General features: G+C 37.7%; 1 protein-coding gene and 1 long non-coding RNA gene across 17 annotated transcripts in view; one reads left to right on the top strand and one right to left on the bottom strand.

Annotated features, from left to right (window-relative positions):
• Positions 1 to 22,883, bottom strand: part of LOC108035588 (uncharacterized) — a 401,308-nt gene that overhangs the window by 241,767 nt on the left and 136,658 nt on the right. The window lies entirely within an intron of this gene.
• LOC127012207 (uncharacterized) lies at positions 14,509 to 15,331 on the top strand. Its single transcript, XR_007765724.1, has 2 exons — positions 14,509 to 14,837; positions 14,894 to 15,331. It is a non-coding gene; the product is annotated as an uncharacterized LOC127012207 (long non-coding RNA).

Below are 22,883 nucleotides of genomic sequence, written 5' to 3'. Positions count from 1 at the left end.
CGATGCCCGAAGGGTCACGACTCATTGGTTTCGCGGATGACGTAGCCATAGTAGTTACGGCCAAGAAACTCCCAGACGCGGAAAGAATCTGCAATGAAGCTGGGAAACGAGCAAGCGCATGGCTCGACTCTAAGGGTCTCGCCTTGGCAGCTCATAAAACCGAAGCAGTCCTGATAAGAAGCAGCCAGAAAGTGTAAACGGTCACTATTAAAATTGGAGAAGCCACCATAAAATCTCGCCCAAGCTTAAAATACTCGGGGGTCATGATCGACCATCGGCTTTCTTTCAAAGAGTATCTAGCGTACGCTAGTGGCAAGGCAGGCAGAACCGCGGCAGCAATTTCGCGAATTATGGCGAACACTCATGGACCGAGGCAACCAGGACGTAGATTACTGGTTAGCGTTGTCACATCGACGCTGATGTACGCTGCTCCCATATGGGCCCGATCCACAAAAAATGGGAGTTATCGGCAGGAGGGTGATTCCGTACAGAGACTGTGTGCCCTGAGGGTTTGCTGTGCGTTCCGCACGGTATCCCATGACGCGGCACTAGTTATTTCAGGAGTAATACCGATGGACCTGCTAGCAGTGGAGTCAGTGGGTATCCGCGCAGGTAGCACAGGGGTCGAAACTGTCGAATCCCTACGAAAAAGGTGCAGACAACTCACCATTGCAAAGTGGCAGGAGAGGTGGGCAAATAGCAGCAAAGGACGATGGACGCATAAGCTTATCCCAGAATTGCAGAGATGGCTGGGAATGAAGCATGGACATGTGGAATTTTATTTAACGCAACTGCTGACAGGACATGGAAGCTTTAAATACTACCTGAATAGGCTTAAGCATGAACGCTCTGCCCACTCTGCGAGTCGGATAATGAAGACGCAGAGCACGTATTTTTTGTCTGTCCGCGATTTGAAAATGAACATCGAGATCTGAGCATAAGGGTTGGGAGGACGCCAGCCGTTTGTAACCTGGTGGAAATTATGCTTGAATCAGAAGTAAATTGGTCCGCTGTATGTAACATGGCCACAATAATTCTGAAAAAACTGCGCATCGCAGAAAGGCTGCGAAATTCCAATTGGATAGTATCCTAGAGAGCGCTGAGGGCATTCCCCCCCGGCGAAGTAATACCAAACGGCAGTACCGCCGGGGAAGCGGGGAGGGGGTGGAGTTTTTACTGGGTTAGAGTCCCAGACTTCGGTAAGCTAGCACAGCTCCGAGTTGGCTTTCGATGCTTTAAACCGCCACTAAAAAAAAAAAAAATAAATAAAAAAAAGCATATCATGCAGTGGAAATTGTTTTCCGGTGAAAACAACTCCGCGGACATCGTCTCTTGTTTTTGACCCGACCGATTTCCCCATTTCCAGAAACTATCGATATAAACTTAGAAGTTGTAAAGGTGGAGCAAGGAAGGAGCGCATTCTGTGAAACTGTAAGCCATAATTTCGATTTCCAGCATTTGAACATTTGTTTGCTTTTCACCATCGCCTATGTCTTTGGCTTTGCAACAATGTCAGGAGGAAGAGGTAAAACTGTAAAACATCGCTTATACATATTATTAAGCATCACTTTACAACATTCAGCAACAATCGTTTCTAGAAGACTTTCCATCCCTACAGAAATCTAAAACGTTTACAAGTCACTTAAAATGTTTAAATGTTTTCGACAGATCCTCAGGATATGCCCTCATCAGGGCTGGACGACGACCCCATAACGCTGACATCTGAATCTGAACGGCACCTACTACTTCTGCCTAGCAAGGCGAACTTCACTTGGATCTATGTTCGGCACTTGCATCTACGGAATGATCATGCAGGCCCGAAAGCTCCAGTCGCGCTATTTCGTCTGGAGAACTGGGTCGTTAATGCCAGAGACCTCGCTCGTGGAGTGGTTCGGGTGAAGCGTGCGTCAGTTGAAACCTAAACTGGAGAACCAACTCATGGGATCGCAGCCACTAGAATGAGTGCTAACCCAGAAACCGTTCCAGAAATGTGTCGTTGACATCTGCGGGCCGTTCAGAACGTATCTCCGCATTAGACGAAAGGGTCCCTCAAAGTTCTCTCTAGCCGTTTTCATTTGTTTAGTCTCCAAGGCAGTCACATAGAAGTCGTCTCTGATCTGCCAACCAAGGTATTTTTTGCAGCACTTAAAAGGATGATCGCCCGACGCTCAAGCCCATCGGATATCTACTGCGACAGTGGAACTAATTTTGTAGGAGCTGTCAATCATCTCCGTGAACTACAAGAAATCTTGGAAGACAAAACTACGCAAGAAGCTATTTCATCATATTCGCCAACCAATCAACCATTCCAATTCATCCCCCCAAGAGCTATGCAGCGCTACTTGCTAAAGAACGCTTATAAACTCTTTACATTTAAAGAGATCCGAACCATCACAGCGGAATTCAAAGCCATACTGAATTCGCGCCCGCTGTCTCTGCTATAGCCGGATACCAACGACCTTGAAGCACTTACTCCGAAAATCATCTAATCCACAAATGTCTCCAATACGGAATAATATGATGAAATTATGGCGTCGATGGTCATCCGACTTCCTACAAGAGCTGCGTTCTCGCTCTAAATGGACAACGCCAGCAGAAAACATTAGAGCGGATACTATGGTCATTACGCGTTGAACAAGCACAAGCGAATTCTACCGACCAGTACATAAACTGGCCGTTCCTCTCACTGCATCTGATTCTTATGGAAACGAGATCCTTTCAAGGTGACCCTCAGCTAGTCTAGTGTGTGTGCTAGTTTGTATGCGCAATAATATAAACATAATCGACTACATATTTGTACTCTTTTAATCCTCTGGTAGCCACCCCAGGTAATCTCTGTTCTTCTAATAAAGGTTCAATTCCAGCTCAAATTTAAACGGTAAACGGTTTGAGAACCTATTCATCAACCTATTCATCTCATGCAGCACAAAATACGCTTTGTGCACTAAACAATATAAAAATGCCAGAACCCATATTTTGTAAAATCTTTTGCAAGACCAAAGTACACTAGTTCTAAGCAGATCAAAAAATCGATATCCTGCCTACGAATCTCAATGTGGAATGCTAATGCCCTGAGACGCCACTGGAAACAGCCCAACAACTTATTGAATATCATATCCATGACAAGATACTTTCAAAACGCCCGTCACAAAAAAGATAACATTCAAGTAAACGTTTACACATTTATCAGTAGAGCCTATCCCGCTGGTCTGACATTTTACCGGAAATCGGATTGCACCACTTTTGTAACACAAGTATCGGCTACCTTACCAATAACCGACAATAACCATCATCACATGGAGTTTTATATTTCCCTTGGTGACTGATTCATAGCAACTGGCGACTACAATACAAAACATGCAGACTGGCGATCTCGCCCTATAACACCTAAAATAAAACAGCAATATAAATAAATCATTAGCTTAAGCAAACCAAACCCCTGAAATAATCGAGCACTGTCTTACGCTAACCTTCCACAGAAGCAATAACATAATTGCCGCATTTTAGCTTACAAATTGCAATGGCAACAGATAATAAAATTATATTATAGATAAAAGACGCTTGCGATGAGCTTGGCAGCCACCTATCTGAAAAAAGCTTTCCAGAAACTGACCTGAGTATTAAAACCAAATAAAGAATATACACAACGACGGTACTTCAATCTATCGCCAACCGCCAAAAAACTGCCTTGGCGAGGCCCTGCCAAATCTTAGCTTTGCACCCCTCCTCTATTGGAACAAGAAGACAGAGCCTTTAGCCAAGCAACGAATTAATTTTATCTAACATAGTAAAACTGATACAGTGTAAATTTTGTTTCGACCAGAGAATATTCATCAGGTATTAACTGAAACCAAAAAGGGGTCCAGGCGAAGATATGATATTCTCATACGTGATATTTAAGTCATTCGTAATAGTCGTAAAATTCATTTACTTTACAACAAAATGGACGAAGTCAACTATTATAATGATAACGAAGAATGGAAAAGGTCTAACAGGTACATAGTCGAAACCTGACTGTACCACCTGAGATACTACAGAGAGAAAATAGCTGTCACCTGAAACATATGAATCTTAGTTTTCACAAAGCACTGCAATTTCAAATTTTCAAAAGTCACACACGAATCAGTTAAGTGTCGCTTGTGACCGGTTATTTATGTCTTGTGCTTTGCGACTTTTGTCAACTTGACATTAATATCTGTGGTATTCGTACCGTGTTTTATGACCAAGTCCAACATAATTACCAGTGTTTGTGTTTAAAATCGTTGTTTATGTATGAATACATATTTTAGATACCTATTTTAATATATTATCTGATCGTTAGCCTGTGCATTTGTTATTGTACATTCTGTACGCTGTGGTGCATTTGTTGCAATAGCCTTGTTCTGTAATATTTTCTTACCGTACTGTTGTCGTATATTTACTCGTAGAGTAAAATGGTATACTAGATTCATCGGAAAGTATGTAACAGGTAGAAGGAAGCGTTTCCGACTCCATAAAGTATATTTATTCTTGATCAAGATCACAAGCATAGTTGATCTAGCCATGTCCATCTGTATGTCTGTCTGTATGTCTGTCCGTATGAACGATGAGATATCGGAGATATGAACTAGAACCGGCAGATTTGGCATGCAGATTTCTGGGCTTCCTGCGCAGCGCAAGTTTGTTTCAGCGGGGTGCCACGCCCACTCTAACGCCCATAATCCGCAAAAATCTGTAGCACCTACAGTTATTATGATAGGATCAAAATTTTAACTGAATTGTGTTTGTCTTATCAATACCTATCATCAAAAAAAAGTGCCACGCCCACTCTAACCCCCACAAACCGCTAAAAACTGTGGCGGTCACAATGACGTCAGAGTCAGGCAATGAAATAGACATTCATGTATGTGTGTGTGTGTAATTAGTTGCAGGCCGAGCAGCGCGGCAAAGAGAAAAGCGCTGCCGGTACTAAGAGAGGGCAGAGTGCGCGGCTAACTTAATAATTAAAACTTAAATAAACAATTTGCCCTTTTATTTCGTTAATTAACTCATTACCAATTTCAGTAATGTTTCGTATTACGATTAGGTCAATTGCTAAACACTGGTATTGGCGCAGGAGGGGCTTCTCGCGTTTTCTCTTTTCTCTTATTCCGACCTGGGATAAACTTCTGTCAAGCTCCTACGCCCGATTTTTTTCCAACTTTCCATATCAACGTGTTTTTGGGTCCTGATTACGGAAAAAATAGTCAAAGTTGGCGCAAATAACGGGATATTGAAAAATAACGGTAAAAACCGTAAAAATTTTTGTTTTTAGTTTTTTTTTTCGAAAATATAAGGAAAATAAAAAAAAAAATTCAGACAAAAGGCAAAGATATTTATAGAACTGGTATTTTGTGTAATAAACATTTATTTAAAAAGAAATATTTTAAATAGGAGGATAAAAATGTTGCATTATCCCGCCATAACAATGGCGTCAGATAGTTTTGATTACTCGATAATAGCATTTTAGATGATAGACTTCTTTCAACTTTTTTTACGATATATTTTCTTATGTTGCTTTTTCCCATTTAGCGAAAAATACAATCACTATGCATTCAGAGCTTGAACTGAGAAGACCTGAAAATGAACTTAATTTTACATTTACAATTCCATTTTTTTCCCGTTTTACAATTTGAATTTGATTTTGTTTTCTTATTTTTAACTACGACAACTGAAATGGTCCTTCCAATATTTATTATTATTTATTTCAATTTTATTATAACAATTTCGTGTTCATAAAAATTGTAATGCCGTTCTCGTGTCTTGGTCGTTCCATCACTAAAACATCGAGTGACATTGATATTCAATGTCGATACGCCGATATAACAACAAGGTTGCGTGCGATATATCGGTCAAAAGGACGCAAGTCCAACGGTTTTCTTCTTTCAAAACTTGTGAAAATGTAATCTTATTCACCGTTTTTAACGAAAACTATTAGTTTTACTCATTTCTTTAATAGCTTTTACTTCTCCTTGGCAAACATCTTGATTAGGTTAATATATATACCCGTTATTTGCACCAACTTTGACTTTTTTCCCCGTAGTCAGGACCCTAAATAACGTGGATACTAAAAGTTTGAACGAAATCGGGCGTTGGAGCTAAACAGAAGTTCACCCCCGACCTGCAGTGCATTCACATCTCTCAAACGAATTGTAAATCTTTATTTATCTCTTTCAACTAACATGTATTAGTGGATTTGATAGCTATAGAATGTCCTAAAGAGCAACTTAGCCGTGTTCATTCAAAAGTCAGCAAATATACTTACATATACGAGTAAGTGTTGTTAGTCTTTTTTATGTGTTAAGCTCTCATTCTTGGCGTTAGCTGAAATAAAAGCATAGCCGAAAAATGAGAGAAAGGGCGCTGCCGGCGCTTAGAGAGAACATATTATTTTTATTAAGCATGCTGTAGTAAGTAAAATAATTAAATGTATTTTAATTTATTTCGTAATGTAAATAATTATGCTTTCCGTATGGTACGGATACACAACATTTTTGGGAACATGGGGTTTTCAAACTTTTTTAAAGTTTGACAACTCAGTCGACTCATTTGGCTTGAAAGACCCCTTGCAAAGCATCGGCCTTCGCGTGGTGTGCGCTGAGAATCGATTTTAATTTATCAATCGGGACGTAATTCGAGCGGCGAAAAACATACATGATGGCATATTTTTTATAAGTTTGTTATTTGAGTAACGGGTCGACTATAGCGTTCTTTCTTGTTTTTGTTTATGATCGCAAAACGCTCCTAGCCGATAGCGCTCTCCCTCTCTGGCACCTTCTACACGCTCCTATTCCTTTGTTTTTTTATGCGCCTACAGTTTTATTTTTTTGATCCCTGTGATAAATTGAATGATTTAATATATATTATAATAATAATATTTTCATAAATAACTTTTAGTTTACATTTTCTTTATTTATATATTTAAATACTTTTAAAAATGGCTCTCTTTTGTTCGAACAACGATTGTCAGATGGGACCTTGATAATAAAAAAAAATCTCAGTTGGATCCCCTAAACGCAAAAAGACCGCTCCTTTAAAATCTGTGGTAGCAGAGGGATCAGTTCCGAATCCCAATTCAGCTTCGAGTAATATTACCGCCATACATCTACGCTGTGGAACTAAACCAAGTATCCATAGGTACCGAAACCACCGTAGGAGTCTCGTTTCTGTTAGTCAGCATAAGGGTTCAAAAACTACAGAGCCTCTTTAAATTTCCATTTTTTTTATATCTTCATTTAAAATATCTGATTTTCCTAAAAATCTATGTTCATTAATATACTAAATGCTTGAAGTTTGTGACTTAAATAAGATTATTGGTTGGTTTGGTGATTACAGAAGTATTTTCAACGGTAGCACCGGTGCGGAGAGTGCTGATTGCCGTTACCTCTAACTCAATATCGGAGAGAACTTTTTTAATCGAAATTACATAAAATTCGTTGGTGTTTAAGTTTCTGTGATTGATTTGGAATTTCAATCTCCCTGGAATTATATGGTCCCCTTCCACTTTTATTACAGCAAGTTTTTTACGAAATTCACTAAAGAGACAATTAGATTTGTTTTTGTTTTAAGCCTGCGTAAATAACCTCTATACTTTACTTCCTCTAACTAAAATTGATGCTTTCGTTAATGTGACTATAATAAACTTAGTAACATGATTTCTTAAAATAATTGCTAAGTTATCGAAAGAGTTACGGAACTATTTTATTGCGTCTGATAGTCTTCCTCCAAAGTTAGATAAAGTCCTGGTTTACCAATGAGCTGCAAAGACTTAGAAAGCTTAAAACAAACTTTTATAAAAAGTTTTAAAAGTCGGTTAGACCATCCGATTTTTCACTATATGTACCTAACTGTCATTGCTATTTCATGATTTTGTACCGATGTAAATTTCATTTTTCAAAGCATCCGAGGAAATTTTATAACTTTGTTAATGCCAAGTATCGAGTCAACTACGGATCCCGACTTGTTGACTTATATACTTATAACTCTGTTTCTTGGTCTAATTATAAACACCCTAACTACTTAAATAGGGCAAATTATTTTTTTTTCTTCTGCAATAAACGAAAGTTTTCTCTTAAATGATTAAGAATCTATTCTCCTGAGCCTCTTGATGGGGTTTTGAGCCCAAACCATTTGTAAACCCATTCTCATACTTTTTTATTTTTTTATCTCGTCATGTGTTTTGCTTTTATTATGCCAATATACAAAAAGGGTGCGTAGGTGAATGTCGAGAACTATAGACAAATCTACAAAAACAATTAATACCACTCGTGTGCAACATTTGTGTTCCCCTCTAATATTAACGTGTCACAATGATTAAGCGAAGATCGACCATCACTAATAAGTGCACTTAACAAAAAATAGCAGAGAGAATAGCTCAATCTTCCGTATGATTTTTTAACCTGGATTCAAGTAACTTAAAAGGCAGAGGATTACAAGGTGAGTTTCAAAGTAAACAGGACTTTTTTAATATAGCGCCCTCTAGTGGCGCCATCTATATGTCAACTGGTGCGTTAGAATCTGCTATCGTTTATCGACTTCAAGTAAAAAATTCATGACATTTCATCTAAGTGAGGTTATTGTGTTTAAAGTGTCAGTATGTTTTTGTCATCGGTGCGAAAATGAGCTTCGAACAAAGAGCCAACATTAAATTTAAAAAAATTTCGGTAAAACTTTTACCGAAATAATTTAATTAGTGAAACAAGTTTATGGCGAAGATTGCCTATCTCGTAGCAGAGTGCACGAGTGGTTTCAACGTTTTCAAAGTGGTCGTAGGGATGAACATGTGGGCCAAAAAATCGCGCCTGGAGAAGTCAAAGGTAAAGACAATGCTTGTCCGTAAAGAATTTATTCCACCCGGCCAAAACGTTAATGCGGTATTCTACCTTGGAGTTTTGAAGCGTTTGGTGCACCGAACTCGACGTGTTCGGCCCGAATATCATAAAGATAGAAGCTTGCGTTTGTTCCACGATAATGCGTCGTCACATCGATCGACGCTTGTTTCAGACTATTTGATTTGAAAATCATATTTTAACCATCTACCACTCCCCGTATTCACCTGATATGGCACCGTGCGGCTTCTACCTTTTCGGAAAAATGCATTTGCCGATAAAAGGAAAGCGTTATGCAGACGTAGATGCCATTCAAAAGGCTTGCACCGGCAAATTGGCGGCCATGCCGGGCCACGAGCTAAAACACTCGTTTGATATGATTTTGGACCGTGCAAAACGCTGTATTAAATCGGAAGGAGACTACTTTGAATAAAATAAATTGAAAGTCCTGTTTACTGTGGAACTCACCTTGTATATTTAAAACACTCTTCCAATTTGTTTACACAGCTTATAAATGACCTTACTATTATTGTAACTTTCTCGTGTACTAAATTATTCTGATGATGTTAAGCTTTGTTTATCATATAATTATATACAGTCAGATACTAATAGATTCTAGGAATGGTGTCATTACACCTTATGAATTTAAATTATCTTAAGTGCATGAGTTATTCTCTATACAACATTTCTCTAGTCAAGTGCACATTGAACATATAGAGTCCGTAAAGAAACAATTTCATATTTATGTGCCCTATATTGATTGAACTGGCAGCTATATGATATAGTCGTCCGATCTAAATTAAATTTAATTCAAAATTCTGAACTTACTAAAAAATGTTATTTCCAAGCTTAGAAGGTTATATGTTAAAAAACACCAAGATATAATTTCCTTATATTTTATCTCCTATAGTTCCTATGGGAGCTATAAGGTATAGTTGTCCGATCCGGCTGGTTCCGACTTATATACTACCTGCAATAGAAAGAAGACTTTTGGGAAAGTTTCAGCACGATAGCTTCAAAAATGAGAGACTAGTTGCGTAGAATCGGACGGACACACGGCCAGACGGACGGACAGACGGACATGGCTAGATCGACTCGTCTAGTGACGCTGATCAAGAATATATATACTTTATGTGATCGGAAACGTCGCTTTTACTGCGTTACAAACTTCTGAATGAAATCATTATACGCTCTGCAAGGGTATAAAAACGATATCCTACGAGCATATGAATATCGAAATTGTTCAACTGCAATATCTTCGGATTGGAATTTTTTACGTATAAATTCCAAAATATCCTCAGATGTGGTATCTGGGGTGAGTCTAGAAACAAAAAATTGCTGAGATGCAGAACCGGTGTCTACTGTACCTATGGGTACGGTCGGCACCGATTTCTTTGACTTAGCCAGTACAGAAGAATTTATTCCGGAAATATAGACTTCACTTGAGCTAGCTGTATCCATAGGCACAGTAGGTTCGTTTACCCCTGTGTCAACAGAAACTGCTACTACCAAATTCGGATTTTGACACACAGAACACTCGCACAAAATCACTGAAAAGGGCAATAACACAGAGCACAAAAGTAAACATAGATGTTCACAAGTGACGCTAAATCGATTATACACAAAGAAACGGCTGCTCTGATGCTGCGCCAACGCTAGCAAGCCTTACTACTAAATTTCAAATGTGATTAACCCAAAAGCTTACATGGCGACCGTGACAAGTGTGACGAGGAGCAGCGAAAAGGCAACTGGACTCACAAACATTCTACATCTGAAGAGTTTGGCAACAATAAAAGGCGACAGGAGGAAATAAAAAAAGTCTTAGTGAGCAGAGTGTGAGTGATGGTACTTGGAGGTCAGAATAATAAAATTAATAAAAGATAGCTCACATCAAGTGGCTGCTTTTGCACAGTCAACACCGCCCGCATGGACGACGGCTCAAAAACTTTATAATGAGCTTGAACTTTTAAAAGAAAACCTTCAAAATAGAGTACCACAAGTCACAACTCAAGCAGCAAATAAAATAAAAGTTGCATGCATGAGGCCTCAGACATCAGCAGCAGATCAACAAGCGGGAGGGGCAACCCGCCACTTTCGCCTGCGAAGCAGCTTCAGTGCAGCCAACCGGCGACGACCAGCTGACGCAGAGGATGCGGATCATCAATATATATTTAAACTAAATTTTTTGTAAAATCGGGCGGAACCATTTCCGCTTGTTTAGAAGTGTAGCCCGTAAAGCTATGCGAAACTATAGGTAGGATATATGTAAAAGAAAACAAAAGAAAGATATATAAGAAAGGCCCTTATAGAATAGTAATTCGATAAGTAAATTCAGTGAAGAAATACATGATAATAACAATTATAATTTTAACAAAGCAATAATGGCTATAGTAGACGTTAACTCAGTGGATTCTACTGCTAACGCAGTAAATAAAGTTGAACCAAATAACAGTAATTTGGAATAAATTTTTGAAAAAAAAAAATTTTTTAAAAAGAGAACAAAGCGCACAAACAATATATATTAATGATGAAAATAATTTAATTAAATTTTGTTTAATAAGCAACGAAAAGATATAAAAAAAGATAAAATGAAATAAAATAAAGTAATTCTAAAACAATATACATATATGTGATTTCAAGTATGGATACACAAAGAGCCATAACCAAAATATATATAAGGGACCCAGATTTAGCAATTAATATCTACAACTCCTGTTAGTGTCTGAAGGTCCTTTATATAGACACATTTAACTGTCATGCCTCACCATTGTTTCACTGCACTGCAACCCAAAAAGGAATAGCACTAACGACCATTCCGTGTGTGCAAGTTAGATCAAGAATAGACGAGCATCCAATCTCAGATAGAGCAATTTTTATGATGGTATCTAAGAAATATTTCATACCTAATATTCTTAATACTTCACTAATAATTGAAACTGGTGAAGAAACAGAATTAAAAGAAGTTATTAATATTAACCAAAAGGATCTGGAAGAGAAGATATAAATAATCTAACTATCCCAGCTATATTTATGTCTGATTTGGACAATTCTACAAATTCAGACACTAGCTCGAGCACAGTTGAAGAAAAATGTATTACAATGGCACAGTCAAATACTGATTTTATCAACACTGCATCAAAGCTTATACCAGTATTTGATGGTAAAGGAGAAAACTTAGCAAGTTTTCTCGATGCATTGGAAATTACAGAATCAATAAAAGGCGAAAACGAACAATTAGCTATTTCGATAATAAAAACAAAGCTAAAAGGTGGCGCCAGAAACCTAGTCGGAAATGAAAAAACTATATTAGAAGTCAGTTCCGGACTAAAAGGCAATGTCAAAGGCGAAACTGTAGAGGTGCTAGCTACAGCAACGAAACAAAACTGCTAACCAATACACGTCAGAGGTTGAGCAGATAACGAAAGCTCTAGAAAGTGCGTACATATCGGACGCCCAACCCTTGAATTACCCAGAAGTTATTTTACACAGTCTGAAGTTAGGGCAATGGCAAAGAATTCCGCAATTGATAAGCTTAAACTTATCATATAGGCTGGCACCTTCAACACCATGAATGATGTCATATCCAAGTTCATAAAAAGTTGCACGGAAGCAACTGGACAACCAAATACTGTCCTTTATTATAAAAGTTATCCTCAGCGTGGTGGAAGCCGCGGACATGGAAATTTCAGAGGTGACTTTTATGGTCGTAATAATAATTATAACAACTACAACAGTTCCACTTATAAAAACAATGCAAGAAGTCGATACAGAGGAAACAATCGAGGACGTGGTAACTCGAATCGAGGCCACAATAGCAATAAGACCAATAAATATATGGTAGTTGCCCAAAATACATCGGAAAACTCTCAAGAAAACTCTTTAAGTACCCAACAGTAGAAAATGTAATGGTTCATGCAATTAATCTCAATCAGAATATATTTGATTCTTTTACTAACGTATCCACAGGAAAAGAACTGGTGTTTTTAGTAGACACTGGTGCAGACATTTCAATAATTAAACAAAATTCTGACGTCTATCATGACATAAACGTTAACTATTTAATAGATTTAAAAGGAATAAGTCAGGAGGTAACAAAATCAAAAGGTTTAACCTCAATTGAGATGCAGACAACTAGAATATATAATCCAACTCGACTTTCATATCGTGGATTTACATTTTGCTATTCCATGCGATTCAACTGTCAATTAGACTTCAAGCCATCTGAAGATTGGCTTATAATCAGACCCGATAACCTAAAATTTTAAATTTATGTGCCAATAACATACAGTTCTGGTAACCACTCAATACTTCTCCCAGCAAGATCCGAAGTTTTAAGAAAAATTCAATTAATTCCCAGGAAGACATTGAATTGATTCCAAACCAAAATATTTTTAAAATGGTATTTACGTAGCTAGTACAATAGCAACACTTAATACTACAAATAAAGATCAAGTAGTCAGTACAAGTAGCTTGGCACATGAATCACTTTCGAACTACGAAGTAGTCAAAACTAAAAATGAATATAGAGAAAAATCTGTATTATTTCAACTATCAAATAACTTTCCTTCATAATTTCAGTCACAGCTCTCAAGCTTATGCACCAAAAACAATGATAGAACAGAGGCAAGTCGGAAAATTGATCATATATCTGCTATAGGAACAAACGGAAAATTAGTGGTAAAATAATATGAAACAAGAGAGGATGTTAGCTTCGGCAAGCCGAAGTTTGTATATATAAAAAATAACCAACTTTAGGAACACCAAATAAAATGTTTACTTCTTGATGATATTAAAAAAAAAAATTATTGCATTCTTTTTTAGACCATTTTTTTGACATCTATATGTTAGAGTAGTCCGATTTTTATTAAATTGAATTCAAAATTCTTAAAAATATAAAAAAATTATATTCCCAATATTATAAGATAATATGTCAAAAAGCTTTCCACCAATTTTCCGATCGTTCCTATGGCAGCTATATGATTCTTAATTAAATTTAATTAGAAATTCTGAACTTACTAAAAAATGTTATTTCCAAGCTTAGAAGTTTATATGTTAAAAAACACCAAGATATAATTTCCTTATATTTTTTCTCCGATAGTTCCTATGGGAGCTATAAGATATAGTTGTCCGATCCGGCTGGTTCCGACTTATATACTACCTGCAATAGAAAGAAGACTTTTGGGAAAGTTTCAGCCCGATAGCTTTAAAACTGAGAGACTAGTTTGCGTAGAATCGGACGGACAGACGGCCAGACGGACGGACAGACGGACATGGCTAGATCGACTCGTCTAGTGACGCTGATCAAGAATATATATACTTTATGTGATCGGAAACGTCGCTTTTACTGCGTTACAAACTTCTGAATGAAATCATTATACGCTCTGCAAGGGTATAAAAACGATATCCTACGAGCATATGAATATCGAAATTGTTCAACTGCAATATCTTCGGATTGGAATTTTTTACGTATAAATTCCAAAATATCCTCAGATGTGGTATCTGGGGTGAGTCTAGAAACAAAAAATTGCTGAGATGCAGAACCGGTGTCTACTGTACCTATGGGTACGGTCGGCACCGATTTCTTTGACTTAGCCAGTACAGAAGAATTTATTCCGGAAATATAGACTTCACTTGAGCTAGCTGTATCCATAGGCACAGTAGGTTCGTTTACCCCTGTGTCAACAAAAACTGCTACTACCAAATTCGGATTTAGACACACAGAACACTCGCACAAAATCACTGAAAAGGGCAATAACACAGAGCACAAAAGTAAACATAGATGTTCACAAGTGACGCTAAATCGATTATACACAACGCCAACGCTAGCAAGCCTTACTACTAAATTTCAAATGTGATTAACCCAAAAGCTTACATGGCGACCGTGACAAGTGTGACGAGGAGCAGCGAAAAGGCAACTGGACTCACAAACATTCTACATCTGAAGAGTTTGGCAACAATAAAAGGCGACAGGAGGAAATAAAAAAAGTCTGAGTGAGTAGAGTGTGAGTGATGGTACTTGGAGGTCAGAATAATAAAATTAATAAAAGATAGCTCACATCAAGTGGCTGCTTTTTGCACAGTCAAAACCGCCCGCATGGACGACGGCTCAAAAACTTTATAATGAGCTTGAACTTTTAAAAGAAATCCTTCAAAATAGAGTACCACAAGTCACAACTCAAGCAGCAAATGAAATAAAAGTTGCATGCATGAGGCCTCAGACATCAGCAGCAGATCAACAAGCGGGAGGGGCAACCCGCCACTTTCGCCTGCGAAGCAGCTTCAGTGCAGCCAACCGGCGACGACCAGCTGACGCAGAGGATGCGGATCATCAATATATATTTAAACTAAATTTTTTGTAAAATCGGGCGGAACCATTTCCGCTTGTTTAGAAGTGTAGCCCGTAAAGCTATGCGAAACTATAGGTAGGATATATGTAAAAGAAAACAAAAGAAAGATATATAAGAAAGGCCCTTATAGAATAGTAATTCGATAAGTAAATTCAGTGAAGAAATACATGATAATAACAATTATAATTTTAACAAAGCAATAATGGCTATAGTAGACGTTAACTCAGTGGATTCTACTGCTAACGCAGTAAATAAAGTTGAACCAAATAACAGTAATTTGGAATAAATTTTTGAAAAAAAAAAATTTTTAAAAAAGAGAACAAAGCGCACAAACAATATATATTAATGATGAAAATAATTTAATTAAATTTTGTTTAATAAGCAACGAAAAGATATAAAAAAAGATAAAATGAAATTAAATAAAGTAATTCTAAAACAATATACATATATGTGATTTCAAGTATGGATACACAAAGAGCTAAAGCAAAATATATATAAGGGACCCAGATTTAGCAATTAATATCTACAACTCCTGTTAGTGTCTGAAGGTCCTTTATATAGACACATTTAACTGTCATGCCTCACCATTGTTTCACTGCACTGCAACCCAAAAAGGAATAGCACTAACGACCATTCCGTGTGTGCAAGTTAGATCAAGAATAGACGAGCATCCAATCTCAGATAGAGCAATTTTTATGATGGTATCTAAGAAATAATTCATACCTAATATTCTTAATACTTCACTAATAATTGAAACTGGTGAAGAAACAGAATTAAAAGAAGTTATTAATATTAACCAAAAGGATCTGGAAGAGAAGATATAAATAATCTAACTATCCCAGCTATATTTATGTCTGATTTGGACAATTCTACAAATTCAGACACTAGCTCGAGCACAGTTGAAGAAAAATGTATTACAATGGCACAGTCAAATACTGATTTTATCAACACTGCATCAAAGCTTATACCAGTATTTGATGGTAAAGGAGAAAACTTAGCAAGTTTTCTCGATGCATTGGAAATTACAGAATCAATAAAAGGCGAAAACGAACAATTAGCTATTTCGATAATAAAAACAAAGCTAAAAGGTGGCGCCAGAAACCTAGTCGGAAATGAAAAAACTATATTAGAAGTCAGTTCCGGACTAAAAGGCAATGTCAAAGGCGAAACTGTAGAGGTGCTAGCTACAGCAACGAAACAAAACTGCTAACCAATACACGTCAGAGGTTGAGCAGATAACGAAAGCTCTAGAAAGTGCGTACATATCGGACGCCCAACCCTTGAATTACCCAGAAGTTATTTTACACAGTCTGAAGTTAAGGCAATGGCAAAGAATTCCGCAATTGATAAGCTTAAACTTATCATATAGGCTGGCACCTTCAACACCATGAATGATGTCATATCCAAGTTCATAAAAAGTTGCACGGAAGCAACTGGACAACCAAATACTGTCCTTTATTATAAAAGTTATCCTCAGCGTGGTGGAAGCCGCGGACGTGGAAATTTCAGAGGTGACTTTTATGGTCGTAATAATAATTATAACAACTACAACAGTTCCACTTATAAAACAATGCAAGAAGTCGATACAGAGGAAACAATCGAGGACGTGGTATCTCGAATCGAGGCCACAATAGCAATAAGACCAATAAATATGTGGTAGTTGCCCAAAATACATCGGAAAACTTTCAAGAAAACTCTTTAAGTACCCAACAGTAGAAAATGTAACGGTTCATGCAATTAATCTCAATCAGAATATATTTGTTTCTTTTACTAACGTATCCACAGTTGTTTTAAGTAGACACTGGTGCAGACATTTCAATAATTAAAGAAAATTCTGATGTCTATCATGACATAAACGTTAACTATTTAATAGATTTAAAATGAGAATAAAATTTATAATCAAGACAATAAAGAAGTTAATAATGAATGTATTAAAAATATAATTAAGCGCAAGAACCCAACCTGTAATGTTATACCAACTCTCTCAAAAGAAATAATTCAAAACGTTGAGCCAAATATTATAATAACATGGAATCTACTTGAAACTACAATCGCACAAAATCGTCAAGAATTAAATGGCGATATAAAAACAAATGGAAACAAATTTATTAAAATAAAATAATGTAGAATTAAAATTGGAAATGTTATTTTAAGCGAAAATTCGTTCGTTTCATTGTATTCACCGATTAATGTAACTAAGATAAAAATGGTAGAACACATTAACGTTTTAAAACTAATTTCAGAAAATAACACTACACTTAACGTAATTATAATAATCGTAGTTATTGTTATTATTTTTCTTGTTCTTTCAAAATTTTTTACACTTACTCCACTCACCATTTTATATACAAAATTTAGAAAACAAGAAAAAAATAATCAAGAACCACAACAAGAAATATAACCGGAACGAGACCAGTTGCCTGCATTGTACCCTGAAATGCCAGCCCAAGCATAGGCAACCCTTTTGAAAGGGAGGGAAGTAAAATAAGAATATGCAGCGTAGGCGATCCCACGCTGAATCAATGTAAACAATCCACATCAGAACCAGGCGACGCCGCTCTTCAATAACATAAACAATTCTTGCAATCAATAAGTGTCGCACCCTGAGTGGCACTCTTACTCTCAAATTATTGTATACCATCAATATCCCAAACGGGCGACTTCGCTCCCAAACTTATGTACAATCCATATCCCAATCGCTCCCAAACTTTTGTAAACAAAGGGCAGCACAAGAAAGATTTTTGTCACAAGAAATTAGTCTTAAGCTGAGTTCATTTGAATAAAGACGTGAAACTAAACATTCGTTTATTTATTCTTCTTAGCGTTGTCCTTAGTCAACTGACGGGACATTAGTTCGACTCATTAAATTAATAAACAATTTTACTATATACATATATATATATCGCAGTTAGGAATCACCCATTTTTCTGCGGGACCATCCGTTTCCCAAATCGATCTGGAGAACGAGGACACTGATGTAGGAGAAGTTTCCGTCTTGTAGGGAAGCTCAATAGAATGTTGGAGTTGTCAGAAGTTCAGACATCGCTTCGGCGGGTGAGTCGAGAGCCGCAGAATCTTTTGCTATGGTCGCGGAGCTGAAATTTCTTGAACTGTGAACAGCCCTAAAACCGTCAAGGGGACGCGTCAACGAAAGTCCACGAGTCGTATTCGAACCATTAACAAAGAACTGTGGTACTTAAGTCGACCTATTCAAAATAGTCATAAAACAGAATTCCCCTCACCAGCCTTACCATATTTTTTAGGTTACACCGTTGAGAAAATAATATTTTTTTATTTCGTATGTAAATTTTACAATTTTTAAGTTAAAAACAGGCTTTCCTCTTAATAAAAACTTTATGAAAGTTAAGGTAAAATGTTAAAATGATCGCATTAAACTTGGAACATGCTTGGAAAATTTGAAAGAAATTGCATACCAGAGTTGGTTGTAGACTAATGGGAAACAGGTATCTAAACCGGAAATCTCAACCCTCCAGCTTTATTAATTTCCTAATATCAGCGTTCACATGGTCAAGCACAGCAATTTTCATGCCAAATCCCACAATACTAGATTTAATAGTTTCCGAAATCTCAGCGTTCATACGGAGAGAAAGATGGACATGGCAAAATCGATTAGATTGGGGTAATTAACTCTTCCATTTACCGGCTACATACTTATCGACAAATGACGTTTTACTCTACTCTACTCAAAAAAGTCGGCGGTGTTGTTGGCCCTATGGGAATAACCGATGTGATTATTTTAAACTCCAAGTGTTAACAGCGCCGCTCAAACGAGGTTACGCAAGCATTATAAAAAAAAATTGTTGAGTGAGTTGGAATTTCTTTACAAAGCAGTTGGGTTTTCTTATCTGCCCTTTTCATGATAAGCGCCGTAGAAATTATTTGTTTGTATATTTCAAACAGTGGAAAGTCGGTGCATAACGTACCTATGCGTACTCGTGATTGCGGAGTTCACTTTGAGAAATCGGGTTAATCACAATCCTAAGGACTTTTTTAATGTTTAAGTTCAACCCTGCATTGGCGCACAATTGTTTGATGGATTAGGGACATTTTCCTACATGAGACTGAGGGAAGTCAGGGTTTAGTTAAGTTAATGAGGCGAATGCCATAGGCGAATAGACCTATTCATACGTCGTATTATAGACCTTGGGGCCAGAGTGGATAAACAGGTTAGATAAATGCTCCTCGAAAATTATATGTTTCTTTTAAGATATTTAGCCAAAAAAATTATACTTTAAATTTTATATTACTATGAAAATAGTGGATCCAACGTTGGATGTTCTACATCTCAATTCGCTATTGATAATAATTAATAAATCCAATGGATTGGAGCAACTAGGAGCGCATCGGCTTCACATTGATGGGCATTGGTATTTGATGTTTTGGAGGCGATTACGTGCTCAGCCCGTGCAACTTTAACATTGTATTCGAGAGGTAAATCCCCAATTACTACAGTACGGTAAAGTAGTCCAGACATTCGATTGGTACAAGCATTATATTGGCATTTACTTGTTAGAAAGAAGCTAAAAACGGAATTTGCTGGTGACATCGATGCAGTTTTTAGCTCACGGTGATATAGAGCCAATATTAGGCGCGCAACTAAGTTTTCGTTGTTTTTTCTATAAAAGTGTATCTGGTTTTGGTCAAGATCAAAATCACCTTCTTTGAAGCGACAAAACCAAACACGGTGTGTTGTTTCCCTTAGAGCCGCATTTCCGTACACTTTTTGGATCTCTCGATGCACTTGGTCTGCCGTTTCTTTCAATGGAAGAATTAAACCAACACTTCCCGCAAATGACGATTGTTTGGCACAATATAAGACATTTTTACTTAACCAGAAGTATGTATATAATGCGAGAACGAAATCACTCATATGTTGCAGCAGTATGTCTGCCGCCCCCATAACATCTACTGAAAAAGGCGGTAGATGGTGCCCTAACATATCGCTTTGCTGCTTGTATATCTTCATTATCCTTTTGTTCCCTTAAACTGAGTAACGCGTATCTGATAGCCGAGGCACTCGACTATAGCGTTCTTCCTTGTTTCATATTATTTTACCTCTAATTTTCCGATCGTTCCTATGGCAGCTATATATACAAAAAATGTTATTTCCAAGCATACGAGGTTATAAGTAAAAAAAACATCAAATATATCATTTTTTAATTTTTCCCCCCTATAGTTCCTATGGGATGTATGATAGATGTCCGATCCGGCTAGTTCTGACCTGCAATAGAGATAAAACTTTTAGGAAAGGTTCAGTCCGATAGCTTTAAAACTGAGAGACTAGTTGGCGTAAAAAGGGACAGATAAACAAACATTTCTAGATCGTCTCGTTTAGTGATGCTGATCAAGAATATATATACTTCATGGGGTCGGAAACGTCTCCTTCACTCCGTCGAAAACTTCTGACTGAAATCATTATACCCTCTGCAAGGGTATAAAAATAGAAAATTTTATTCCGTTTTTCCTTGCCGAAAACCGTATAGTTAAAAAGGCATGCTCAAGCGCTCTGTATATTATATGTATGTATGTATATTTTTATTTTTTTACAATACGGCAAGGAAACTTTCCCACTTAAAAATTAAATTTCATTTGGGATATGAATGAGAATTCTTTTAGTGTTAGGCTAGAGGGAACGGCAATCAGTCCTATAAGTATTAAAGTTATTACACAAAACTTTAGAGTCGGATATCTCTGGTTTCTGCCAAGTTTCTGTAAAAGCTAAAATATTTTCAGTAAATGCAGGGGAGTCAGCATAAAGCTTTGGTAGCTTCATATTTAGTCCCCTAACATTTTGATACGCCAAAAATAATCTTTTTAGTTGTTTTGGCACAGTGGAACGCTCATTTGTTTTCAGTTTATTGGCAACAAATTCTAGTTTTAATTTTTACTTCAGTGATATTAAAAAAAATTATTTCATCTTTTATTAAACCATTTTTTTGACATATAGAGTTTCCGAATTTTCTTAAATAAAATTCGTAATTTCTAAAATTTAAAAGAATGTTATTTCCAAGCTTAGAAGGTTATATGTGGAAAAACGCAAAAGATATAATTTTTTTATATTTTCCGACTTATTTTCCGATTGTTTCTATGGCAGCAGTATGATATAGTCGTCCGATTTTGATAAAACTTAAGTAGTGATCATGCAGCAATAATTTGCACGATTAAGTCCACAAATGGCCCACCACGCGTTCCAAAGACCGTGATAGGGTTAAAATAGGAACGCTAGACGTGGAGGTGGTGCAGATTGTTCGAGGACCTCTCTACAAGCGGATCAGCTGACGAACGGACAAACCGCATCGCAGATTACAACATGATAGCCTGTGATGCATCTATGCAGAGGAAGGGGAAAACGACATTAAGAAGAAGACCTGAATACTGATGGAACTAATCCATTGCGAATCCATAGAGCAAGACGCGCATACGAACACTCAAGAGGAAGACTCGACTTCAGGGCACCCCAAATATACTACTGGGAAAAAAGACGAGCGCTAAAAAAATCCATAAAAGAAAGCAAACGCAGTTGCTTTAATAATATCTGCGAAGAAATAGACTCCGCCCTTGGGGCTTCGCATATAAACTCGTCACAAAACGGCTTCGGGCATTTAGTAGACCATCGCCGACATGCCCAGTAAGCCTAAAAAGGATAGACAGATCGTGGACACGAGGAGCATAAAGCTCACAAGTCCTTGAAGTTCTGAAGACAATAAAGGACGACAAGGCACCGGGACCTGATGGAAACCCGAATAAAGTACTAAAAATAGCCATAAAAGCAAACACAAAAGAGTTTGTTGCCGTGTATAACGTATGCCTAACAGAATGTGCGTTCCCTAGTCGCTGGAAAACTCAGCGGTTGGTACTCATACCAAATGGGGACAAGCCAGCGGAGGAGCCTTCCTCGTATAGGCCACTCTATATGCTGGATACGGTGGTAAAATTCTTGAAAGAATAATCCACTCCCGGCTAGAAGGTGCCCTTGTCGGAACCAACGGCCTCTCTGAGATGCAGTATGTTTTTCGAAAGGGGCTATCTACAATCGATGCCATTGGCAAACTGTGCGAAGTCGCAGACAAAGCCATTGAGGGAAAAAGGTGGTTGTACGGCACTAAGCAGTATTGCATAGCGGCAACATTGGATGTTAAAAACGCATTCAACTCCGCTAGCTAGCTGGCACCACACACTAAATGCTTTAAGCAAACTATATGTCCCAATGTACATACAGCGAGTAATAGCGAGCTACTTCGAAGGCCGCCTGCTTCTGTACAAAACTGAATCCGGGAAATCGACTCACAGGGTCACCGGGGGAGTCCCCCAAGGATCAGTCCTAGGCCCTCTGTTGTGGCGATGCCCGAAGGGGCACGACTCATTGATTTCGCGAATGACGTAGCCATAGAAGTTACGGCCAAGAAACTCCCAGACGAGGAAAGAATCTGCAACGAAGCTGGGAAACGAGCAAGCGCATGTCTCGACTCAAGGGTCTCGCATTGGCTGCGCATAAGATCGAAGCAGTCCTGATAAGTAGAAGGCAGAAAGTGGAGACGGCCACTATAAATATTGGAGAAGCCACCAAAAAATCTCGCCCAAGCCTTAAATACTTGGGTGTCATGATCGATCACCGGCTTTCGTTCAAAGAGCATCTAGCGTACGCTAGTGTCAAGACGGCAGGACCGCG

The sequence above is a fragment of the Drosophila biarmipes genome, unplaced genomic scaffold, assembly GCF_025231255.1.
Source record: "Drosophila biarmipes strain raj3 unplaced genomic scaffold, RU_DBia_V1.1 ptg000029l, whole genome shotgun sequence".
Taxonomy (NCBI): domain Eukaryota; kingdom Metazoa; phylum Arthropoda; class Insecta; order Diptera; family Drosophilidae; genus Drosophila; species Drosophila biarmipes.
This window is presented reverse-complemented; position numbering and strand designations above follow the sequence as displayed.